Here is a 9,833-nt window from a genome sequence, read left to right as displayed (position 1 = left end):
GAGATGCCTATAATCCTCAGGACAATCAGTGGGAAAGGCTTTTTCATCATCCCCATTTTACAGATGGGGAAGCTGCTGCACAGGGAGACAAAGGGCTTGCTCGGGTCATTGGATCACAGGAAAGGGCTCTGCTGGAACCTTGCTCTGGAGTCTGTGCCTCTCTGTGCAGACGATGGGACTCCAGGCGTACCATGCTTTATTCTTCTCTGACCTATCCTTAGAGGTATGGATTTTTGCCTTCAAGTTATCTTCTTCCTCTTTGACGGTTCTGTGGCCTTTGTTTCCTTCCTGCTCTGCTGATTCAGGACCCCAGGAAGCCTGGCTTCCTGTCGTGATCAGTTTGAGGACCGCCTGGAGAAATGCAGACTCAGCAAAGCGTCGCTCACCACCGGAGAGCCTGTAAAAGGTCAGGGGAAGAGAGGCAAAGGCAGCCCCACAGAGGTGCCCTGCATATTCACACACAGACACGCTGGAAGCATCCGGCACAGAGCAGAAAAGGTGGTAGATCTAAGACTGAAAAGCAAAAGCAACAAGGGTGAGCCCGGAGAACATTATGGTAAGTGAAATAAGCCAGACATAGACGAATACTGCATGATCTCACTTTCTACGTGGAATCTAAGAAAGTCCTAGAACCAGAGTAGAATGGTAGTTGCTGGAGACTGCAGGCGGGGTGGGGGCAAACGGGGAGATATTTGTCATAGGGCATACATTTTTATAAGTTTCATAAGATGATGAAGCTCTGGGGATCTGATGTATGGCGTAGTGGCTATAGTTAGTGAGACTAGAGCGTACACTTGAAATTTGCTGATAGAGCAGATCTTAAGCGTTCTCATCACCACCATCCTTCCAAAAAAAGGTAACTATGTAAGGTGATGGATGTATTAATTGACTTGATTATGACATTCATTTAACAATATATACATATGTTATTATTTAGATTTTACTTATTTATTCATGAGAGACACACACAGAAAGGCAGACACATAGGCAGAGGGAGAAGCAGATTCTCTGCAGGGAGACTGATGTAGGACTCAACTCCAGGACCGCAGGATCACGCCCTGAGCCAAAGGCAGATGCTAGACCACTGAGCCACCCAGACACCCTAATATATACGTATATTAAGTCCTCATTGTACAGTTAAAAAAAAATCACCTTGTACAATCCTAAAAAAAAGCAACTTGATCGGTTTAGGGGTGCCAGAAAGTTTTTTTAAATTGTTTTTTTCAAAATTTTATTTTATTATTTTTATTTATTTATTTAAAGATTTTTTTTAAAAGAGATTTTATTTATTTACTCATGAGACACACACACACACACACACACAGAAGCAAAGATACAGGCAGAGGGAGAAGCAGGCTCCATGCAGGGAGCCTGACGTGGGACTTGATCCCTCGTCTCCAGGATCACGCCCTGGCTGAAGGGGGCGCTAAACCGCTGAGACACTCGGGCTGCCCGGGCTGCCCTATTTTATTTTTATTTTTAAAGAGATTTTATTTATTCATTCATGAGAGACACGGAGAGAGAGGCAGAGACACAGGCAGAAGAAGCATGCTCCCTGCAGGGAGCCTGATGTGGGACTCAATCCCCAGACCCAGGGATCATCCCCTAAGTCAAAGGCAGATGCTCAAACGCTGAGCCACCCAGATGCCCCTATTTTATTTTATTTTTAAAGATCTTATTTATTTATTTGAGAGACAGACTGAGAGAGAGCAAGTACGTGGTGGGGAGGGGCAGAGGGAGAGGGAGAAGCAGATTCCCTCCTGAGTTGGAAGTCTGACACCGGGTTCAATCCTAGTATGTCATGATTGTGACCCAAGCAGACACTTAACCAACTGAGCCACCCAAGCATCCCAAGGTTTTTTTTTTTTTTTTAAGTAATTTCTACACCCAATGTGGGGCTCAAACTCATGACCCTGAGACCAAGAGTTGCATGCTCTTCTGACTGGGACAGGAGGGTTTCCAGAAACTTTAAAAGTCTATTTATTTCCTTTTAGAAAGGAATGTACTCATGAAAAAATGTTTCACGTCACTTGACATCCAGGAAATACAAATCAAAACCACAATGAGATACCACCTTATACCAGTCAGAATGGCAAAAATTAACAAGTCAGGAAACAACAGATATTGGCGAGGATGCAGAGACCAGCAATTGCACTGCAATCCAGTAATTGCACTACTGGGTGTTTACTCCAAGGATACACATGTATCCTGAATCTGAAGGGGCACCTACACTCCAATGTTTGTAACAGCAATGTCCATAATAGCCAAACAATGGTAAGAGCCCAGATGTCTGTCAACAGTTGAATGGATAAAGAAGATGTGGTATATACCTATGCAATGGAATATTACTCAGCATCACAAAATGAAGTCTTGCCATTTTAAATGACGTGGATGGAACTAGATGGTATTATGCTAAGTGAAATAAGTCAATCAGAGAAAGACAGGTATCATCTGATCTCACTCATATGTGGAATTTAAGAATCAAAACAGAGGATCATAGGGGAGGAAAGGAAAAAATAAAACAAGATGAAATCAGAGAGGGAGACAAACCATAAGAGACTTAATCATAGGAAACAAACTGAAGGGAGTGGGGAGACTGGGTAACTGGGTGATGGGCATTAAGGAGGGCAGGTGATACAATGAGCACTGGGTACTATATAAGACTTTTGAATCATGACCTCTACCTCTGAAACCAACAATACATTATAGGTGAATTAACTGAATTTAAATTATAGAAAAGAAGTGAATATTTGCCTTTATTCCAAAGGAAAAATAATCTTTTGTTTGTTAAAGTTTTACATTTTTATTTATTTTTAAATTGGGATAAAATTCACATAAGATTAACCATTTTAAAATTTTTATTTGCTTATTTTAAAGATTTATTTATTTATTTTAGAGAGAGGGAGAGCACACAGCAGGGGGAGGGGAAGAGGCAGGGAGAGAATCTCAAGCAGACTGCTGGCTGAATGCAGAGCCTGACACAAGGCTTGATCTCATGACTCCCACCAAAACTAAGAGTTGGTCACTTAACTGATTGAGCCCCACAGGTGCCCCAACCAATATTTTTTAAGATTTTATTTTTTATTTTTGTCTTAAAGATTTAATTTATTTATTTGACAGATAGAGCACAAGAAAGCCCAAGCAGGGGGAGTAGCAGGGGGAGTAGCAGAAGAAGAGGGAGAAGGGACGCCATGGTGGGACCCGATCTCAGAACCCCAGGATCATTACCTGAGCTGAAGGCAGGTGATTAACCGACTGAGCCACCCAGGTACTCTTAAATATTTTATTTTTAAATAATCTCTAAACTCACTGTGGGGCTTGAACTTACAACCCTAAGATCAAGAGTCACATGCTCCACTGACTGAGTCAGTCAACAGGTTTTATCCAACGTTTGGCTATTATAAGTTATGCTGCTATGAACATTCTTGTGTATGTCTTTTTTTTTTTTTAATTTAAGATTTTATTTATTCATGAGAGACACACAGAGAGAGGCAGACACATAGGCAGAGGGAGAAGCATTCTCCCTGAGGGGAGCCTGATGTAGGACTCAATCCTAAGACCCTGGGATCACACCCTGAGCCAAAGGCAGACACTGAACCACTGAGCCATCCAGGTACCCTTGTACATTCTTAATTTTACTGTAATTAAATTTAGTGTTTTCCTTTTGGTTAGTATTTTTGTGTGTGTGTGCTATTAAAGAAGTCCTTCTTGGGCAGCGCCGGTGGCTCAGCGGTTTGGTGCTGCCTTCAGCCCGGGGTGTGATCCTGGGGACCTGGAATCGAGTCCCACGTCCGGCTCCCTGAGTGGAGCCTGCTTCTCCCTCTGCCTGTGTCTCTGCCTCTCTCTCTCTATGTCTCTCATGAATGAATAAATAAAATCTTAAAAAAATTATTAAAAAAAAAAGAAGTCCTTCTAATCCTTGGGTTGTAAAGAGAGTTTTGGGGACTATCTCCTGGTTCTGAATTGTCCAATATGGTAGCTACTTGTCGCTTTTGAAATGAGAATTAAAATGAAATAAAATGAAAAAAATCAGTCTCTTAGTTCTTTAACTACCTGTCCTATTGAACTTCTTGGTGGAGGTGGTAACCTCCTAACTGACACATTCCTTATGTCCTGGTAAATACTATGTCCTTTGAGCCTTTCTGTGAGACACAACAAACATCTAGTGAGTCTTGCAATTCAGTGTTCCTAATACCTTTCAACTCACTTCACCTTCTATCATGGCAATACTGGATCTTTACCCAAACATTAAGTCCTGTATCTCTGCAGAGCACTCTCAAGTCAACAAGACTCCTCTTGGGCAGCCCGGTGGCCCAGCGGATTAGCACCTGCCTTCAGCCCAGGGCATGATCCTGGAGACCTGGGATCAAGTCCCACATCGGGCTCCCCCCATGGAGCCTGCTTCTCCCTCTGCCTATGTCTCTGCCTCTCTCTGTGTCTCTCATAACTAAATAAAAATCCTTTAAAAAAAAAAAAAAACAAGACTCCTCTTTACCCCATTTTATCATCTCCTCCTTTTAAATTTATTTATTTATTTATTTTTAAAGATTTATTTATTCATGAGAGACACAGAGAGAGAGAGAGAGGCAGAGACACAGGCAGAGGGAGAAGCAGGCTCCTCACAAGAGCCTGATGTGGGACTCAATCCCCGATTCCAGGATCATGACCTGAGCTGAAGGCAGCCGCCCAACCGCTGAGCCACCCAGGCGTAACTTTTAAATTTATTTATGAGAGAGAAAGAGAGACAGAGAGAACAAGAATGAGCAGTGGGAGGGGCAGAGGGAGAGAGACAGAATAAGATTCCCCGGTGAGAAGGAAGCCTGATGGGGAACTTGATTCCAGGACCTGGAAATCACAACCCAAGCCAAAGGCCGACACTCAACCAATTGAGCCTCTCAGGTGCCCCTGTTCTGGCCCCTTTGATCAAGCACTCAAAGAATGCAAGTCTCTGGCTTCTGTCACTGCCTACCGGCAAGGTTGCCACCCTTTTGTGGTGTATGGTCCCTTAGCATGTTCCTGGCTGGCATATGTGGTGTTATGCTGGTTATAGGCAAAGTGGCTGAGGAGGGGGCTTCTCAGGGGAGCCTATACTCCCTCACAGGGAGAGGCTTCTGCATGGTGTTCCAGCAAGGAGTGCTAGCTCCTGCAGGGAGGTTTGGAGATGACGAGCCACTTCTGCAGCACCAGAAGGTTCACACGAGTCTAGAGTCAAAATCTTCAGAGCCATTGTCACATGTTTGTATCTCATCTAGAGTCCAGACACAAAAGACTTTGCCTTTGTTGAGTGCTTAATGTCCTTTGGCTTGGTCCTTAGCTTTTTCTGCCTCGCATGGCAGGAGATGAGAGCTTCATTATATGCAACCAAGGGGGCTGGTTTTCACGCCTGGCTTACTATTGCTTATTACATTCTGCTGTGCGTCATCTTCTTGTAGAACATTCATGACGCTTACCAATGGGCCTCCAAATCTCTTTTCTCTGTAGGAGAAAGTCTCAAGTGGCTGATATACCACTTTTGCTAGTGCTTTCCCTTTGACCTGTACTTCTCAGGTACCAATATTAAGGCTTGTGCCAGGGGCTGTCTTGAGACCCACCTACTTAACACCAACTCAACAGAGATGGGGCCCTCCTTGCCAGCCTGTTCCAAATCCATCTCTTTGTCTGCTCTCTCAAACTCCTGGTGTCAGCTGTCATGAGTTAGAGTCTTCTGAAGCAGAGGCAGAGTCAGAGGCAGAGTGTGGGGTGCAGGATGTTTATAGGGATGGGTACTTGGGGGAGGAAGGGGAGGCAGCAAGATCTAGGCAGAGGAAGGAGTCAAAACAGTGATGCCAGCCCAACAAAGCTTCAGTCAATAATGTGGCAGAATGTAGCCTTCAGTCTCAAGGGCTTTGGAATGTCCTGTATGAGGTCTTAATGGCACTTTTATGTTCCTGTCCCATTCAGTTACTGGATGTGTGCTGCCCTGGGAGCCACGTGCCTTGAGGCGAGGCAGCTCTGCACCTGAGACAGATCCTGAAGGAGCTGGAAGCTGGAGGCTGTGTGTGGATCACTCTGCACGGCTGAGCAGAAAGTCCCTTCTTGAGGGCATCTAGGTGACATTTCCATGTCTGTCACGCAGTTGTCTTTAGATTTGCCTTTCTTTCAATAATGTTTAGTTTTACATAGAAGTCTGGTATATGGTCCATTAGACTTATTACTATGTACTCCGTGACATAGTAACTTGACACTGTGGTATCTTTTTCTTTTTCTTTTTTTTTTTAAGATTTTGTTTAGGGATCCCTGGGTGGCGCAGGGATTTAGCGCCTGTCTTTGGCCCAGGGCGCGATCCTGGAGACCCGGGATCGAATCCCATGTCGGGCTCCCAGTGCATGGAGCCTGGCTTCTCCCTCTGCCTATGTCTCTGCCTCTCTCTCTCTGTGTGTGTGTGTGTGTGTGTGACTATCATAAATAAATAAAAAAAAATAAAGATTTTGTTTCTTTATTTGAGAGAAAGCGAGAGCGAGAGAGCATGTGTGAGAGGGAGCAGAGGTAGGAAGGGGCAGGGGGAGAGGGAGAAGCAGGGTCCCTGCTGAGCAGGGAGTCTGACATGGGACTCAATCCCAGGATCCTGGCATCATGACCTGAGCCAAAGGCCTCACCGATTGACCCACCCAGGCCCCCTACCCCCAGTGGTATCTTTTTAAGCTTTTTATAATTTATCCGATTATTGCTTTAAGTAGTATATACTATTATGCAGAAATACATTTTATTTTATTTTTTTTCAGAAATACATTTTAATATTGATATTAGCAAGCTTCCTAAACTCACTTATTAATTCTGATTATGTACCTGTGGGTTTTTCTATATACATAATCAGGTCATCTTGTGAACAAGGATAGCTCTTCCTTTTCAGACTTACATGTTTTATTTTTTTCTTGTAGTAATCACTGCACTGCTATGGTCCATTATGATGCTGGGCAGAAGTGGTCAAAGCAGGGGTGCCTGGTTGGCTCAGTCAGGGGAGCAGATGACTCTTGATCTCAGGGTTGTGAGTTCAAGCTCCATGTTGGGTGTACAGCTTACTTTATTATTATTTTTTTAAAGATTATTTATTTATTTATTCATTCATTCATTCATTCATTCATTCATGAGAGACACAGAGACATAGAGGCAGAGGCACAGGCAGAGAGAGAAGCAGGCTCCATACAGGGAGCCCAATATGGGACTCGATCCAGGGACTCCAGGATCATGCCCTGGGCCCTAGGCAGACACTCAACTGCTGAACCACCCAGGCGTCCCTAGAGCTTACTTTAAAAAAAAAAAAAAAAAAAAAAAAAGAAGTGGTCAAACAGGCATCCTTGTTGCTCTTCTAATCCAAAGGGAGAACTTTCAATATTTCACTACTTGGTATAATGCTTGTAGGTTTTTGTACACCTACACTTTGTTGGAGGTTTTGTACAACCTTAGATCAAGTTGAGAAAACTCTTTTCTATTTCCACTTTGCTAGTACATATATTTTTAAAAAAATCATAAGTGGTGTTGAATGTATTCAACACTTTCCTACATCTTTTAACGTGATCATATGATTCTTCCCTTTTAGTCCATTAATACGGTTAAGTACACTGAATGATTTTTGACATGTTAAGCCAAGCTAACATTCCTACCATAAGCCCATGTTGGCAGTGAGGTTTTATCTTTGTATACTGCTGTATTCACTTGGCTGGTTGTTTGTTCTGAAGTTTTGCAATCTAAGTTTATGACTGAGATTAGCCTATTTTCTTTTTTCTTTCTTTCTTTCTTTCTTTCTTTCTTTCTTTCTTTCTTTCTTTCTTCTTTCTTTCTTTCTTCCTTTTTTTTTGTTTTTGTTTTTGTTATCAAGGTTATGTTGGCCTCAGAATGGGTTAAGGATTATTTTCTTTTCCTATTCTCTGAAGGAGTTTGTCTAATATTGGTGCCATTATTTTTTTTAAGATTAAAAAAAAATTTTTTTAAGTAATCTCTATACCCAACGTGGAGCTCAAACTCACAACCCCCAGATCAAGAGTTGCATCCTTTACTGACTGAGCCAGCTGGGTGTTCCTAAAGATCTTAAATTATAGATGTAATTTTATTTTATTTTTTATGTTTTTAAATATTTTATTTATTTATTCATGAAAGACACACAAAGAGAGGAAGATATATGAGCAAAGGGAGAAGCAGGTTACATGCAGGGATCCCGATGTGGGACTTGATCCCAGGACCCTGGGATCATGACCTGAGCCAAAGGCAGACACTCAACCAATGAGCCACCCAGGTACCCTTATAGATGTAATTTTAAGCAGTAGAGACTATTTAACTTTTATGTTTCTTATTGTGCCAATTTGGCAAACTGTATTTTAAAGTAATTTGTCTCTTTTAATCACATTTTTAGACTTATTGGCATAAAGCTGCTCATAGTATTGTCTGTCTCATTATCTTTTTAATGATTGAAAAATCTGTAGAAATGTTCCCTTTTAAATTTTTTGGCATTATTTGTGCTCTTTGAAATTGGTTTCACCAAGGGTTTATTAATTTTATTAGTCTTTCCAAAGAATTAACTTTTGACTATGTTTCCATTTATTTGCACTTTTATTGTGCTTAATTAGCTGTTCTTTTTCTAACTTCTCATGAAGAATACTGCTTATTCTTGTCTTATTTTCTATTACATGCATTAAAAAAAAAAACCCAAAAAACTACACGTTAGCATGGCTTTTACTACATCTTAATGTGAGGATTTAGTTTTTTTTTTTTTAAAGATTTATTTATTTATTTTATGATAGACATAGAGAGAGAGAGAGAGAGAGAGAGAGAGAGAGAGGCAGAGACATAGGAGGAGGGAGAAGCAGGCTCCATGCTGGGAGCCTGACATGGGACTCGATCCTGGCATTCCAGGATCGTGCCCTGGGCCAAAGGCAGGCGCTAAACCGCTGAGCCACCCAGGGAATCCCCAGGATTTAGTATTTTTAAAAACTTTCAGTTTATTTTCTAATTCCCATTTTTTTTTAAATTCATGAGTTAATTAGGAATAGTTTTCAAATATGTAGGGTTTTTTTTTTTTTTTTACTTACCTTTTTTCTTCTCATTTTCTAGCTTAATTGCATCATTGTCTGAGAATGTACTCTGTATAATTTAGACCATTTGAAATTTGTTGAGACTTGCTATATTGCCTGGCATTTTCATAAACATTCCATGTTCACTTAAAAAGAATTTGTGATCTGCAGTTATGAGTGTAGTATTCCATATATATCTATTAGGTAAAGTTTGCTTATTCAGTTGTCCAAATCGATTGCTTACTACTTTTCATCTGTTCTAATAGTTGCTTATACACATTATCTTCTGCTAGAATTGTAGTTTTGTCTCTAGTTTCTTGCAATCCTGTCCATGCTTTTTCTTTTTCTCTTTAGAAATATTTTATTTATTTATTTGAGGCAGAGAGAGTGATGGAGAGCCCAAGCTGGGTGGGGGAGGGGAGGAGGAGATGGAGAAGCAGACTTCCCTTTGAGCAGGGGGCTTCATGTGGGGCCTGATCTTGGGGATTATGGCCTGAGCTGAAAGCAGACACTTAAGGGACTGAGCCACCCAGGCGCTCCTGCTTTTGCTCTATCTTTTGATGATATGTGTATTAGATTCACACAAATTTAGAATTGTTATATCTTCTTGGTGAATTAAGCATATTATCATTATGAGTTGTCCCTCATAAAGATTTCTAGTAAAGCTTTATGCCATAAAGCCTACTTTCTTTCTTTCTTTTTTTTTTTAAAGCTTACTTTCTTTTGGTTAGTTTTTGCATAGAGTGTCTTTTTAAAATTTGTTTTTATTTAAAAACTTGTGGTAAAATA

At 41.3% G+C, this 9,833-nt stretch overlaps 1 long non-coding RNA gene across 1 annotated transcript; it reads left to right on the top strand.

Moving 5' to 3' along the window:
* The first annotated feature begins 309 nt into the window (after nt 1-309).
* On the top strand, nt 310-8,983 carry LOC140597707 (uncharacterized). The gene is made up of 3 exons (XR_011999562.1): nt 310-556; nt 3,121-3,268; nt 5,941-8,983. It is a non-coding gene; the product is annotated as an uncharacterized lncRNA (long non-coding RNA).
* The last annotated feature ends 850 nt before the right edge of the window (nt 8,984-9,833 follow it).

Source organism: Vulpes vulpes, chromosome 2 (assembly GCF_048418805.1).
Source record: "Vulpes vulpes isolate BD-2025 chromosome 2, VulVul3, whole genome shotgun sequence".
In the NCBI taxonomy this organism is placed as follows: domain Eukaryota; kingdom Metazoa; phylum Chordata; class Mammalia; order Carnivora; family Canidae; genus Vulpes; species Vulpes vulpes.
Note: the sequence above shows the minus strand (reverse complement) of the source record. Positions and strands in the feature narration are given on the sequence as shown.